The following is a 17,006-nucleotide window of genomic DNA, read 5'->3' on the forward strand; positions in this document are numbered from 1 at the left end:
TGAATACTCACAAGGTAATCGATATCCCCGTAAAAATAAATACCAAAAGTGGCGAAAATACTCTCAGGATAACCAGACACCGCAAGTAAATAGTACTCCCCAAGATATTAATGCTGAACAAGTTGAACCCCAAACACAACCTCGTCAAAATAGGAGCAATAAATAAAATCGGTCCATGGGTAAAAATGGCTTGTCCGTTCAAGTGGGCCAGCTCAGTACGCAAATAAGTCAATTATGTATACTATTTACTTATATGAGTCAAGCTTTGATGGCTCAGAACCCTAACAATCCTTTTTTAGGGGTACAGCCAGTGGTCAGCAGTGGGCCACAGGCACAGTCATAAATACTGCAGTATTACCTGAAAGAGAGTGGAGAGATATACCAAATAATGTTCAATAATGGTACTAATCATATTCTCTCCCTACAGACCGGAAACAGACGATTTAGCAGTGATGACGAGCAACCTCAGCCTGAAAGCTCTAACAAATCTCTTCCTTTGCAGTATTCTCTTAACCTTATTTCCACAGATGCAGTACACAGGAACCCAGCCAGCCCTATTATAGAGGAGAGGACCGGTAAGAATGACAATTCTTCTGCATCAGGTAACGTGGCAGATTCAGGTAACTCGTGGCGAAGCCCACAGATGTGTAATCATGCCAATTTTATGTGTGAAATGGTAGAAACTGCAGGGAGATATTATGTATGTGCTGAACACCAGGATTCAGTCTCTAACCCTATCATGGGATTAATTGATACTGCATCTCAGGCAACTATTTTATCCCACAGGTACTACCCACAGCTAAATGAGCTATCACCCCACAAACCTAAAATAAAAGAATTTGATGGTTCGCTTATATGAATGGGGGTGACTCTCTCAAAATCTATGGTACGGCATGGTTAAAATTGAAACTGGGGAACAGGGTAATAAGACACCCTGTCATTATAGTGGATCTGCCAACTGATCGTTTAATTATTGGTAGTGATCTCCTGAAGCGATTAAGCAATTATCAACTTATCAACTTATTATAAAGAAGTATATTATTAGTATATAATCATGGAAACATAAAAACTTCTTAATTACTCTATCAGTACAGAAGTCAATCATATATTTATGAAAGCTTGGATATCTTTGAAGTTTGGTATATGCAAAAGATGCACTCAAAATTCATTAAAGCCAATATAATGCATCTTGTTATGTCTTGCTATAAAATAACAATATATACACATTTTTCACTCATACCCTGCCCCATCTAATCTACATAGAGTTTAATGTCCCAATCTGAATTTAGTCCCTTAGGGACCCTTGTGTTCAATTGGAAAATCCAATATACTTCCTTCTGACTTAAAAGTTTAAGTCTATTCCCTCCCCTTTTGGGTCTCTTCACATGTTGTATGCCCTGAAAACATAACAATTTTTTATTCCCATTATGTTCATTTTTAAAATGCAGGGCAACTGGGGTGTCTGAATCCTCATCGCCAATTGACCTAAGATGTTCTAAAAATCTCGTTTTCAGAGGTCTGTTCGTTTGGCCAACATACTTGATATTGCATAGTTTACACGTGAGTAAATATATCACGTATGAGGTGTTACAATTTATATACTCATTGATTTTAAAGGACTTCTCATCACCTGTGGACTTGAAGGTATCACCCAATAGAGCATGGGTACATGATGTACATCTCCTACTCCCACAATGAAAAAAGCCATTCCTAGGGGTAAGCCAATTGCCTGTGGCAATTGTGGGTAACATAGATGGAGAAAGGATATTAGCCAACGTTCTTGATTTACGTGTCACATATTTACACCCTCCCTCTACTATCTTATCCATAGTCTCATCAAACCTAAGAATAGGGAGAGACTTTTTGATAATTTGGCAAATGTCATGGTATTCCTTACTATACATCGTGATAAATACAGGTCTTTGTTGGTAATCAACCTTCTTTTTAGTTTTACCTTTGATCATATCCTGTCTAGCCATTGCATCTACTTGGGTCTTAGCCTCTCTCAAATCCTGTAATTTGTACCCCCTTTCCAAAAAACGTTCCGTAGTTTTCTCAGAATGAACTTCATATGCCTCTACTGTACTACAATTTCTTTTCGTCCTCATGTATTGGCCTTTCAGAATGGCCTTTATAACATGTTTTGGATGGCTAGATTTTGCCATCAAGAGTATTGCCTGCACTCTCCTTCCTATACAGTTCTACTTCTACACTATGTTTATTCAAATTAGGTATAATAAGTACATCAAGGAAAGGCATTTCCTTTCTACTTGTGTTCATAGTGAAGCGTAGATTCTGCTGATTATCAGAGAGATATTCAAAGAAATCATTCACCATTGAATCACCACCATTGAATATGAACACAAGGTCGTCGATGTAGCGACCGTAATATCTAATGTGTTCTTTGAAGGGATTACCATCACCAAAGACACGGGACAGCTCCCACCAACCTAAAAATAGGTTGGCATATGTGGGGGCAAATTTGGCCCCCATGGCTGTCCCCTGTCTTTGGCGATAGCAATCCCCCTCAAATAGAAAAAAATTATGGGTCAACAGGAATTCAATGGATTTTAGAATAAATTCTCTGAGATCAACATCATAGTCAGTGAACATCTCCAAACACGATTGTATCGCCATAATACCCTTATCATGGGGGATGGAGGTATAAAGGGATATGACATCAATGGTGACAATGCAATACTCATCCAACCATTCCACTCATTCAATCTGTTTGATAAACTCAGTGGTATCCCTTATATAACTCGTAAGGCCCAATACAATGGGTTGTAATAGAGTATCAATCATGGCGCTTAATGGTTCATTTTATGCCAAATTGAGCTTAAAACAGTAAGCTAGCTATATAAGCGAAGGCCTATTAGCGCAGATAGCTGAACCTAAGGTGATTAAATATCTTTCTTCCCAAGACCACTGTGTCCATGGCCTGGATGACAGGTCTGAAAGCTATAATGTCACAGCTAAATGTTTATTATCTATCTCTATAGGTAATAAATCAGCAAATCACCTGTTTTTAGTTTTAAATACTCCCCATAATCAAATATATATTGGCAACAATCTCTTACATAGATATGCCATACAAATAGATTTAATTAACCTTTGCCTCTGGAGCAGGTTAAAAGGGGACCCTGAAGTATTTCAGGATGAAAATGCCAGGCTAAAATCAAACCAGCAATTGCCATATGCTATAAATATGCAGGTGTCTAACATGTTGTAATCCCTGCTGGGGCTGATAAATTCCTCTTATCCTTACAGTTAAAGAGAGGTCAGAAATTAAAAACTTCTGAAACACTAATTTGCCTCTCCCATAGAATTCAAAATCTGGGTATAACAATGACAATAACTATTCCAATACATGTTATTGTGCATAACATGACCCCACAGGATATAACCTTATCCAAGGGAACTACCATAGGATATGCACTGGAATCAAGTTATTACACTTTTGGATTCCAGAATAATGTAATTGGGCTAATACCTGAAGGATACTTAACTTAAGAACAATTAATAGAACAATCCTTTGCATCTATACCAGAGGGACTATTCACAATTCAGTCTATTTATCCCTTCAGCTCAGAGGAAGGCATCTGTAAAATTGAAGAAGCCTCTCTAGTATTTGATCAGCTTATCAAAAATCAAGAATAGCCCAATACCCAGAGTCATGGGGGCAATGTAAATTATAATCAAGGGGATCTCACCTCTAGTTTGGAAGAAGCCTATGAGATAGGAAAGCCTGAAATATTTCAGCAAATAGTCGAAGAGCAAAACTCCTTAGCTAATGGCTGTTCCAGTGATGATGAATGCCAACAGCTACGAGAACTCCTGATGGAGTACAAGAATATTTTTGCTAGGGATTCTTATGACTGTGGGACTACAGACTTGCCCATTGCAAGAATCCAAACAGATCCCAATGCACCACCTGTCTTTGTTAAACAATACAGACTTCCTTTAGCCTCATATGATTCTCTCGCAGAAATCATAAGGAACTTGGAAGAAAGAGGTATTATCAGACAGATGCATAACTCTTATAACAATCCTATTCTAGGTGTTCTTAAGCCCAATGGACAATGGTGTTTGTGTGCTGACTTAAGACAGCTAAACAAGTGAGTGTACATGTCTGGCTGGCCTGTGCCATACATTGACCGTTGCCTAGCACAGATGCAGAGATTCAAAATATTCACTGCCATTGATTGCGCACAGGGATGTTAGACCATTAAGGTACATGTAGAGGACCAGTATAAGCTTGCATTCTCGTTTCAAAAGGTCCAGTATGCATTCCAGAGACTCCCATTTGGATACATAAATTCAGGACATGAATTTGCTGTATTCATGCATAAGGCTATGCCTGATGCTCTGAAAAGGGGGACTTTATCTTATGTTGATGATGTTTTAATCAAAAGCACAGACTTTGAAAAACACATCACAGAGCTTAAACACGTCCTCAGCCAACTTAAAAGGGCAGGTGTCAAATTATCCTTACAAAAAGCTCAATGGTGCCGCTCTTGTGAAAACTTTTTGGGACATGAAGTTATTTCTGAAGGGTTAAATCCTCAGAAGAAAAAGGTGGAAGCTATAATAAATTCTAAAAACCCAACTAACTTAAAGGAATCGAGATCATTCCTGGGTATGATGAATTATTCTTGCAAATGTATTGATAATTATGCAGAATTAGCTAAACCACTGCTACTTCTTCTAAAGAAGGACGTGAAATGCCACTGGAGTGAGACTCAAGAGACAGCCATCAAGGAACTGAAGAGAAAACTCACTCAAGCACCTTGCTTAGCGTACCCTGAAGGTGGTAAACCTTTCTACTTAGAAACAGGTTACTCAGATATAAGCATGAGTGCTGTTTTGTACCAAAAACATGATAATTTAAGCAAAGTCATTGCTTATGCAAGCAAAACTCTGTCCCCAGTAGAAATAAAATTTAGCGATTGCGAAAAAGCCCTCTTATCTACTGTATGGGCTCTACAAAATTTCCGCAGCTATATACAGGGCGAGAAAATTAATGTAGAAATGGCCCACCAGCCTTTTCTATATCTGCAAAGTGAGGGAATAAGAGATTGACATTTGTCTAATAGCCGCATAACAGCTTGGACTCTTTCCTTACAAGGCTGACCTTTAGAAATTCGCTACAAGCAGAATGAAAAGAATCCAGTCACACAGGGGCTTGCTGAACTCCACGACTGTACTGCTAAGGATCATGGGGAAGAGTTATTAGAAGATGATTTCCTGGAGGAACAATTGCTTTACCCGTATAAAATATACAATGAGGACCATTGTGAAATATTACCTTGGATATATGTTGATGGTTGTTCTTACCATGCCACCATTGATAATGAGCGCAGATTAGTCACCAGCATTGGTATAATTGGGCAAATGGATTCCCAAATAATTCTGTAGGTTTCAACATTGGACCAAGATCCAGTCAAGTTGCAGAACTAACTGATGTTTTAAAAACCATTTAGATGGCTATTGGACACGGTATTCATGAATTTGTGATCATTACTGACTCAAATTACATGCATGACAGTTTTGTTGAATACCTGCCATCTTGGAAAAGAAATGGCACACAGAAGACTAACAACAAACCAGTCAAACATGGCAAGTTGTTCTGTGAGATGGATAATCTAGTGGTGTCCAATGATTTAACCATACACTGGAAAAAGACCAAGGGTCATTCCAGGGTTCTAGGTCCTGATAAGGAAGGCCATGATCTTGCGGATTCATTAGCCAAACAAGGAGCCATAACTGGAGAGCTCCTCAATATTGACCACTTAATGGGTGCAATTCAGGTAGAAGCCATTACCAGAAGCCAGGCTAAACAACAGAGTGAGTCTAACCTGGTACAATGGAGTCAGGATTCTCCTAGTGACCCCATTGTAGGCATCTTCTATAAACACATAGAAGATCCTGAAAGCAACTCCCTCTCAAAAGAGGACGGTATTGGTAAGGAAGATCTTAGAATCTTAATGAAATCCAAATCACAATTCAAGTTACAGGAAGATTTGTTAGTTAGAACCCCCAAAACTGGCATCCAGCAATGGGTGGTACCTACAAAGTTCAGAGGTCTAATGCTTCAACATGCCCATTATGCAACCACATATGGCCATCGTGGTGCCAAATTAACGTATGAAATATTGTGTGACTACGCCTTCTGGCCGCATATGTTGAAGGATGTTCAAACCTACTGTCAAGGTTGTTTAATCTGTCCACAGTTCCAACACACTGCACCAACGCAATAGAGCACCATTGCAGAAAAGGGGGATGGTAATGCCATGGTCAGATATACAAATTGATTTTATTGGTCCAGTAACTAGGTCTTCTAGAGGTAACAAAAACATGTTAACAGTGACATGCCTATTCACTAAATGGGTAGAGTGCATCAGTGCACCTAACAATAGTGCTGAAACATGCGCAGCATTGCTCATCAACCACGTGTTTTCCAGATTATATTTACCCTAGAGAATCGAATCCGATCGGGGAAACCACTTCACTAGTGAAGTGATGACCAAGATATGGAAAATACTAGGGGGTCAAAAGAAAGCTCCATATTGCATATAGAGCTGCCTCAAGTGGTGGTGTAGAGCGTTACAACCAGTCCATTGTGAAAATCCTCAAAAAGTTTGTGAGTGAAACGGGTTAAAACTGGCATGTAAAATTACCTCTAGTCCTAATGGCATTAAGAGTAACTCCAAGTAGTGCTACCAAGATGTCACCTTTTGAATTGATGACTGGTAGAAGAATGGTTCTACCTCAGCATCGACTGTACCATGCATCAGACCAGAACTTGATAAATGCTGCCAATACACATCAATATGTGGAGAACTTAGGGAAGCACCTGCAATATGCCTTTGCATTTGCTCAAAGGAACATAGAAAAGTCCGCAACTGCCACTAAAACCTATTATGATCTCAAAATGTCCAAAAATGAATATGGAATAAATGATAAAGTTTATGTTTATAACTTTGGAAGAGATCAGGTTAAGGAGAAGACATTTTTTCCATCATGGAAGGGTCCTTTTGTCGTTACTTGACAAAATATCTCCAGTCGCCTATAAAATTAGGAAACCTAAAATTGATACCTTATGGAGAAATAGGTCCATATTAATCAGTTGCGAGCGTGCCATCCTAGATCCCAACTACAAGTCATAGAGGGAGAATGAAGTGTCATATCCCCAAATTCCCTAAAGAAATATTGTAGTTTAAAGATGCCTAGCTAATGAGTAAAGGGCTCAAAAATAACGGACTCTCTTCATAGAGGACTGTCTATGATGCAAACTGTCAGTACACTCAACAAGTACCATTGATTTTAAGCCAATTCCAATACATGTGTCCCACATCCATTGAAAATTGGAACGGGTATTTATGTCAGGATATCTGTGAGTTTTATTAAATTATATATATATATATATATATATATATATATATATATATATATATATATAGTATTTATACAAGATAAGACCATAGGGTTCAATATATAGGAAACTGGTTGCATCAATTTTATTTACTATAAATTACAGTTCTCTCTGCAAAATGATTTTGGCTGGGTAAAACAACCCCCTTTTCCTGATTAACAGAACATCTGAGAACAAAGGAATTGCTTTCAAAGATTTCCTGCCTAAGGTGTGAAGCTAAAGTACCTATCAGATCACAAGCCAGAATGTCCCAATTACCCATTTCAAAGGAGGCCTGGGTAAAGAATTTTTCCTTATCTAAAAAAAACAGTTGCTCCGTCTGCAAGAATAAGGGAATATACAGCTGTCCTCATTCAATTGTTAAATTACCCCTGCTGTGTTGGATACACATCTGCACTGAGCCAAGCAGAAGCACATATTGTATTGTAACTGAAATTCATTTTTAAATACAAACTTGTGTAATTTTCAATCTTGTATAAAAGTATATATGTCCATGGATCTGAGAAATGCATTTCAGGTTTGTAATACATTTAATGGATAACATATTCTTATATTTTTCAGGCATCTAATAAGTACATATATAATTGGCGTTTTAAATAATATCGTATGTTTTATACACTCAGCAAGAGATATACCGATATGAAATATTTATATAGGATAGTAATAAATATGAAACCACATCTGATTATTGATCTCAAGGTATGTATGTAATATTAAGATGATAACTGAGATATTAATTAGATCCATGCTAAAAGTATTAAAATCCTTTTAAATACCCATATATTTTAAATGTATAAGAATTACTTTGTATTATGAGAAATATATCATATCTAGTCTTAAAATGCTCAGGATGAGTGGTATGACATTGTCCAATACACATAGAACATGTGACTTAGTAATACTAGAAAATATAATACATTGTAAAAATATATATGAATCTATATTAAACTGTAGCAGCATTGATGATAAAACTGCATTTCTGGTTGTCTGCTGCCACCTATAGATCAGAGATGGTATCGCAGCCAAAAGATAAATGGCTACTCAGGGAGGTGTCTTCCAAATACCCAAGAGATGTTCAGCTCAAGGGGCCTATCACAAGTCAAGCTTCTGTGGGGCGTTTCCAATTTCACCAATGATTAGAATAAAAAGGGGTGGGTATATCAGGAAATATAACCCCAGACAAGAGAAAAAAAAAGGTATTTTGCTGCTGAATTTTGACTGACAAACTGTTGCCTTGGAAGCCAGTCTCTCTAAAGCAAATCGGGGCATAATTTTTATCCATCTTGTAAAAATTATCTTTTAATTTATGAGGTGAAATTGGACTTATTGGAGACTCTGGAAGCTGAAACATTAATTTGGTTATTTGAGGTAAAGTATACGCGATAAATAAATATATATATATATAATATTTTAATCAAAGGTATTTGGTAACAATAACTAGATTGCAGTTAGTAATTTTAAAAGGACACCATTAGTATTTTAAGCTCATGTTTTTAGTCATGTGTAGTTTAACTAGTCATATTTAGTGCTATTAATTTATAATTGCGATATATAGATACATTTTAGAATTTGCCTTATTGTAGAGAAAATAATTTATTTGCTAGACAGGGTTTTACACTCCAGATTTATAAGTCAGTCATTATAGTGAACTCTTTCAGAACTGTACATAAACTGGTTATTGTGATTAAATCCCTGGTAGTTATTTATTAAGCATAGTAAATTGGTAATCCATATTGGACACTGAACTAGAATTATTGGTTAATAACAGACGTTTCTAATATTTTATTGTGGTATTTTAATGAGATTATTGTGAATAAGGTAAATTATAAAGGTATATTTTTATGATCTTTGTATAGAATATTATAATAGCATAAGTGGTATCATTTGATTCATAATCTGGTTTCTATAAATATAATTCAATGTGTTTATAACTTTAACTTATCGTAAAGAATTTAGGAATAAATATTGATTTTAATTGTTTTGTATATGAATTTTAATTGGGGGTTATTTTAAAGAATATGTATTAAATAAATTGTACTATAACCCGGCCATATACTGACAATATGTATTGGATCCGTCAAAAGAGTTATCCGACTTCCATATGTGCCCAGTGTTGAATTTTATTTTTATAGCACAACAAGTAACCCCAAACCAAGGGCCACAAAAACAACAACAAAAAAATAAAAAATAAATAAATATATATATATATATATATATATATAATAAAAAAATTTTTTTAGTTGCATCCAATCTTAAAATATCACAGTAAATGTTTCCATTTTAATGGATACCATAAAGAAGCAAGTATCAAGGACATTAAGTCAATGGAATGCCTTAGAGGGTGAAAAACTTGAATTTGAGTTTCCAATGGAAAATATACTATCACTCTATCCCATTTTTTGAATGTGCATTAAATACATTTCTTAGAAAATTAAGTGAGTTCTGCTCCTGTGAAGTCAGCACTATAATCTCTTCGAAACTAGAGAATGTTTGAAAGTAATGATACCCTCTGGGAAACTGAAGTTGACAGTTTTTTCAGTTTTAATTTAAATAAAAACATGCAAAGTGCAATCTAATTGGTAAAATATACTCATAAATATACAGTATTATCCTAATTAAAGTTACACAGAAACTGTGAAGGCAAAATCAGCTTTTTTAAAATCCCAATCCTAAATACACTGCTGTATACAAAATAAAGCACAGAATAGAAAGTACAACATTTAAATATAATAACATTTAACATCTGATGTGTAAAGTTGTATAAAATAAAAAAACACAAAGTGTAATTGCAACAGAACTGTCATATCATGCAGTGCTATATTACACTGGGCCTTCACATACAGAAATGCAGGGAAAGCAAAATCTGCTTTTTTAAATTTTCAGTAGAGATCTGGCAGTGCTGAAGGATCATTTTATTACAAATTACCTGAGCAGAGAGGTTTTGAATATCAGGATCTAAGTATTCAGCTTTAGTTTACAGACAAATATACGATAAGGAAGCATGAGTGTGTAAACAAGGTGATAACATAATGAGATCTGATTTTTCCTGCAAGCTCAACCCATTGTAATAGGCTGTGGTTTCATATACACAAATAAACCGGAAATTAATATGTTTTATACTATGCAGATGGTATAACAAGTCATTGGAAATAAATTAAGGGAAAATTGTATTACTCTATTTATTCTATTTTACAGTATAATTTCCCTTTAAAGCTTAAAATGAAGGATCTCCACCAATTTTTACAAACACACCTATTAATTTAACACTATCATATATTAATGACAAACCTATGGATCATGTTACGGTAAATAACTGGAATTTCAATATACAGCATGTATGCATCAGTTTTTGCTCATGAGAATTCCAAAATAACATTTTCAATTTAAAACACAGATATTGTTAATAATGTCATATGTTTTAAGCAACTCTGGAACATGAGTGATTTAAGCACAATGTTAATTTGATTTTAAACAGTAAGATAATTTACTTTCCAGGTTAATGCTAAAGACAGAGGATCTCCTCCTCTAAACAGTAAAGCTGCTATGAGGATATGTATCATTGACATGAATGATAATGCTCCTAAAATTCTCTGCCATCACCAAACTCTGAGGAAATAGCCCTACTCCCCAAATCTCTGAAAACGATTATTTAATAACCAAAGTGATTGCAGTGGTTGATTACTGAGTACTCTATATACAATGCTTGGCTTTCTTATCACATCCTACAAGTTTAAGAATCAGTAGCATACAGAGAGAATTAGGTTGGCATGCAACCTCAAGGATATGGATTTTTTAAGACACAAAATTGTGAATAAGGTAAATTACAGTGGTCAACCATTTTTTCTGCTGCAGTTTAAAGTTGGTTGTGGCAGAAATATTTCAACAAATTTCTCCCAATATGAGCACCAAACCCAAATATTTAGATGCTCAATCCATTATAATCCTTTTACCTTGTTATATGCATAGCTGTGATTTCACTTTCATTTATTCTTATCGTTATGTTTACAGTGATTTCTAAATACTGCATATTTCATAATTCAACTTTAGGTAGAGGATTATAGCCCCAGATTGGCCTCAGATATCCTCAGTTTAGTGATGGAAATTTGCTGTTGCCATATGATGTTTGTGTATCACTTGACTCAAATAAAAATTAAATTGCATTTATCAATGACAAATATATTTTTTCTTCCATTTTCTGCCTCCCTGTATTATGTGACAGACATCAACCTATCACAGACTAGTATACATATACCCTGTGAGCTTGTGCACATGCTCAGTGGGATCTTGTTCCCCAGAAAGTGTGAATATAAAAAGACTGCAAAATTTGATAATGAAAATGAACTGGAAAGTGTCTTAAAACATAAACATAAAGCATGCCCTTTCTTATTCATAAAAGTTTATTTTGATTTGAGTGTCCCATTAAACTCACTTTTTTTTTTCTGTTATGATTTAGCAGTACAATTGTTTCAGAAATAAGGTGGCTGTATGTTTTAGATATGTGCAATTCGGTTCGGTTCGATTCGGAAATTCGGCAAATTCGGAGATTAGGATCGAACCGAATTTCCGAATTAAAATACTGCCGAATTTACCGAATAAATCCGAATTAGTTCGGATTTATTCAGTAAATTCGGATGGACTTGGATTACACTGGTATTGTACAGTATATTAGGTTATATCACTCTGCTATGGGTTACACCTAATATACAGTACATAATACTAGTCTAATACACAGCACACATACCGAAATTCTGAATTTCCGAACCAAACCGAATCGAACCGAATCCAGCCAAATTTTTTCAAATCCGAATGAATCCGAAACGAATCCGAAACGAATTCATTCGAAGTTTTCCGAATTCAAATCGATCCGAAACTAAATTCGAAAACCTCCGAATCGATCCGAACCGAAACAAATTTTTCGATCATGCACATATCTAGTATGGTTCAATTATGAATAATGGTTATGATTCTCTGCTTTAGATTGTTATATAAAATTATCCTTTCTTCCAGTCTTGTCTTGTACTATTTACATATTTGCTGTTGAGTAAACCTTGATTTCATTTTTTTTATTTTGTAGTTTAAGTTGCTCTATTTACATATCTTTCTTTTTACCACTCTGGTAAGTTATTAGTAAATTCTGTGAAGAAATTTTAATTTAATTTGCAGTTATTTTCATGAATCCTCACATGTCCTAGCAGCATTTACAAATTCCCTCCCTGTTATGTCTTTCTTCTTTAAAACTAAAACAAGAGTATCGTGAAAGAGATAACTTTCTATGCTTTAAAAACAAATAAATAAAAAACAAAAACAAACCCCCCCCCCCACAATATATATATATATATATATATATATATATATATATATATATATATATATATATACATATATATAGAGAGAGAGAGATCTTGAGTTATCTAATTGGCTAATGCTTTTAGGACATCAACGAAAAATAGAGAACACTGCAAAGTAATTTGAAATTGTATTTTTTAAGATTAGAAACCAATTTGTTGTGTTGTATAATGAATCTATATAGAACCTCTAAACAATACATGTTAAAATATGTTTTGTTTTGTTATTTTCAATTTTGTTGTGGTGGTTCAAATAAGTAAATTCATGTTTCTGTTATATGAATTTTAAACAGTTTTTTTTATTACCCTATGCACTTTTTCATAATTTAATTACTTTACATATAAAAAACATTTGATAGAAAACAAAATGGGTTAGAGTATGAGTGAAGTGCAATATTGCACTCCACTCAGTAATACATAAATGTGCGCTGGTATTACAGGTGTGGCATAAGGTCATGTTCCCATTGCCGAAAGCCAAGCGCTTACATAGGCTCTAATGGGAGCCTCGTTTTCATGCCGGCAGCCAGCACAGGGGGTAAATTGCTCAGCGTTGGGCAACAATAAGTAGAATATATATATATGCTCTATACATATATATTTGTGTGTTTATATGTGTATATACTTATATAAACACATAAATATGTATGTATATAAACGTATACATATATATTTATTGAGAAAACAAAGTCCCCCATTGACCTCCACTTCCCCTCACTTTAACACCTTACAACTGCTTCGTGCAGCTTTTTTTTTTTTTTTTAAAAAAAAGGTAATTTATATTTTATGTTACTGTACTATCCTCTTTAATTTTTGGGGCAACTTTCTTTCCGTTAACCAGAGATCTAATCTCTGGTTAATGATTTCTAGCGCTAAGTGTAATAGTGAGCTCGCAATAGCATTAACCATCCACTTGTAATGGCTGGTTATTTAACATTCACTGGTAAAGGGGCAAATTTGCCTCTTTAACAGTGAACGTTAAGATAGCACCTCAGTTGTAATCTAGCCCAATATATTTTAGCTGTTTAGCTTGTTTTATTTATAAAACTATAAACATGTAATGTTAAAAATTTCAGGGAATTTTTATTACCTGTTTATGTAAGTGTAGACATGAGTTCTACAATAACCCTTTTTTTTAGCATTTTATTTATTTTATTGCTAAGAGACCAAAGTTTGCATAATTAACGATAGCTTTAATTATACAAACTTTAGTATCTTTGTAAATTTGGATATGCAACACTGTTTTAGGAAATAGCTCTCTCTTGGGGTGTAAATTATTACAAATGAACTGTCAAGAATATATTTAATGTATTATATTCAGAAAATAAAACTTTATTCATAAATTCAGTTTTTCTATTAGCGGAGCAACTAACCAACATTACTAAATATTTGTTAATTAGATAAAGTACTTATTTTTTTTATTGCTTAAAAGGACATGTCAAAAAACAATTTTAAATGATATAGAAAACTATTTTGTTCAAATGCCATAAAACATACCTCCTAACACCATTCTGCGTATACTAAGAGTGCTAAGGCTGAGTCAGCAAATTAAAAATAGAGGTTCAATAACCCCGAGGGGCACGAACACGGGGTTATTGAACCTCTATTTTTAATTTGCTGACTCAGCCTTAGCACTCTTAGTATACGCAGAATACCTACAGACAGTTAAAAGTAATCAGGTCTCCGCTATAGAAGAGACCTTTTTGTAGTTTAGTCCTTCCTTATTTCCTACTTATTATTGTTAGGTGTTTGTAATGGGACAGTTTCAATGGTGATACTTATTTATGCCATTTATAGATTAAATTAGACCAGTGACTTTTTGTAATCGAGTCAGAGCATTTCTGTGGTACTTCTCCTGCTAAATGCAGGGAGGATATTTCTATTCTAAAAGCTTACGATATCCAGGTGGTTTAACTACATAGCATTCAGACTAGCTGACATAGCACTATTATGCAAGTTGCTAATTTACATTTGTGACTCAGATAAAGACTGGTGAATTGATAAGCGTTATGCTAATGAATTTAGACATTTTACCATATATACATATCTGAGACTCCAATGTTATGTATGTAAAAAACACATACTTTGTAAACAAATACTGCACTTGTTTAAAATCATATGATCAACAGTGATCGGCTTGTCTGGATACTGGGGAATTTTGTATATCTCTAGCCCTATTATTTTTAGTGACCATATGATACACTGGATACATTTGCGGCAACGTATGTTAGCTTGTAGCAAATAATATCCATTTAAGCTATTCTATTCAACACATTCATCCCGAGCAGCAGGTAACACACAGCAATTGCTACGCTGGTTATTTAAATAAAAGGCATTTACTACATCTTAATTTGAATTCAAGGTTTATACCTAATATCAATGGGCCCTATATACTTAAAACCTAACAATTACCAGTAACAATACTGGGAATAACAATTATAGCGCAACCTTCACTTAGTTTGTGAATAAAATACTAATATATTTAAGTTTGTGCAGGGACAGCTAATTAATGCACTAATACCCAGCACATTAAATCACACAGTGTTTTGTCTATTCCTCTTTGTGCAGGTTTGCTCCTATGGAGGACTAACTAATTTAGCAGATATTCTTTCTTGCTGTCTATAGCCAATTGCATACTGCCAGGGATTATTATTAAAAATACTATATCAGTCAAGATCCCTTGACAATAATTTTTGATTTTTAGAGTGCTATTTGATATACCAACCAATATTACCTGAGTTTCAGCTAGTTTTAATTGTATGTGTGTGTGTGCATGAGTATGAGTCCAGTCGGACTTTCCAATTTTTTTCTCCAATAAAGTTATTTAGTATAAATGAGCATGTTTGTATGACCTTATTCACATATTTATTTATCTTTACTTGTCTGACCTCAATCTTTAGTGGGCCGGATCATTATATAATCCAGCAACCTGCAATCTTTCCTTTCGTGTTGCAAATCTCTTTGCACACATTTTTGTACATTTTCATGTATATTATTGCATAAGGTTCTGGAATTCAGGGACTAAAAGTATTATACAAGGTGATTTAGCCCCTGAATCTAAGAATTACAACCCACTTCTTTTCCCTCTCCATCCCCAGTCAAACAGCTATATTCCACACAGTCATTGGTTGCACAATCTAGTAAGCCATTTATAACCATTCCTTATTGGCTTAGGCAGAAAAGGTAACAATATGGCGGCACCCACTGCTTTATGATCATTAACTTGACCCTTATTTTTTCAATATTTAAACAACTAATACCATTTTTAAAAATATAGGTGCACCTTATTCTCTGACAAATCTTTGCTATGAATACATCTTTCTATCAATGATTTATTTAGTATTTAATGTCCCTTTAACCATAATTAGAATCACAGTTCTGAGTTTAATCTAGGGATAACTTATCCCTGAAGCAAATTGCTTTGTTGAATTTTTTTCTTGATAGTCCTTTTTAAGGCTGAAGAACAATAAACTTTAACTTAGAGTACAGAGTAAATGTTCAGGAGAAGGAAATTACAAGTATTTGAAGACAAAATACTTCTGCATTATTATTGTGGTTCTGCTGTACTAAGTAGAGTTATTTGTTATAGTTTCCTTGCATATTATTCATATTTATTTTTTATAAATATTTACTGATTGCATATTGGGTACTTTAATTGCATTTAACAGATAGTAAATAATTGCATAATCATATCTTATGTCTACGGTACTTTTTTGTGTATGGTTTCTATTAAAAAAATGAATGAGTTTAATAGTAAGGAACTGATTCGAAAAAACATTTTAATGGGGCCACTTCCTAAAATGATTGCAATTCTGTGTTATTTGGAGAATTATCGAAACAGTTTGAAAAGTAAATGCAGTTTTGAATGTTACATTTCCAAATATTTTATACCAAATTGAATATTACAGTTTAGTTTTCAGTGTGAAATTTGCAGAAATCTAGCTATCCCAAGAAAATATACTGTTGCATAGAAAAAAGCACAATGTTATATTCTAACAAATCCAAATTATTTCAAATAAATCGGATTCACTTTGAAGATTACATTTATGTAATATTTTTTGTTTTGACTATTTTACATTTGTTCTGTCCATGTTAACCACATTATTTGCTAAATTATAAATCTAGATGAAACAGTGCTAGATTTATTTTATTTAGATTTATAGTATGATACATGTAAAGAAAAATAATAATTATGCTACAAGCAAGAAAATTTTCTTTCTATTTATGTT

At 34.2% G+C, this 17,006-nt stretch overlaps 1 protein-coding gene across 1 annotated transcript in view; it reads left to right on the forward strand.

The window, feature by feature from the left end:
• LOC128664817 (uncharacterized) overlaps positions 1 to 17,006 on the forward strand; it is a 165,130-nt gene that overhangs the window by 20,148 nt on the left and 127,976 nt on the right.

This window comes from Bombina bombina, chromosome 6, assembly GCF_027579735.1.
Source record: "Bombina bombina isolate aBomBom1 chromosome 6, aBomBom1.pri, whole genome shotgun sequence".
Taxonomy (NCBI): domain Eukaryota; kingdom Metazoa; phylum Chordata; class Amphibia; order Anura; family Bombinatoridae; genus Bombina; species Bombina bombina.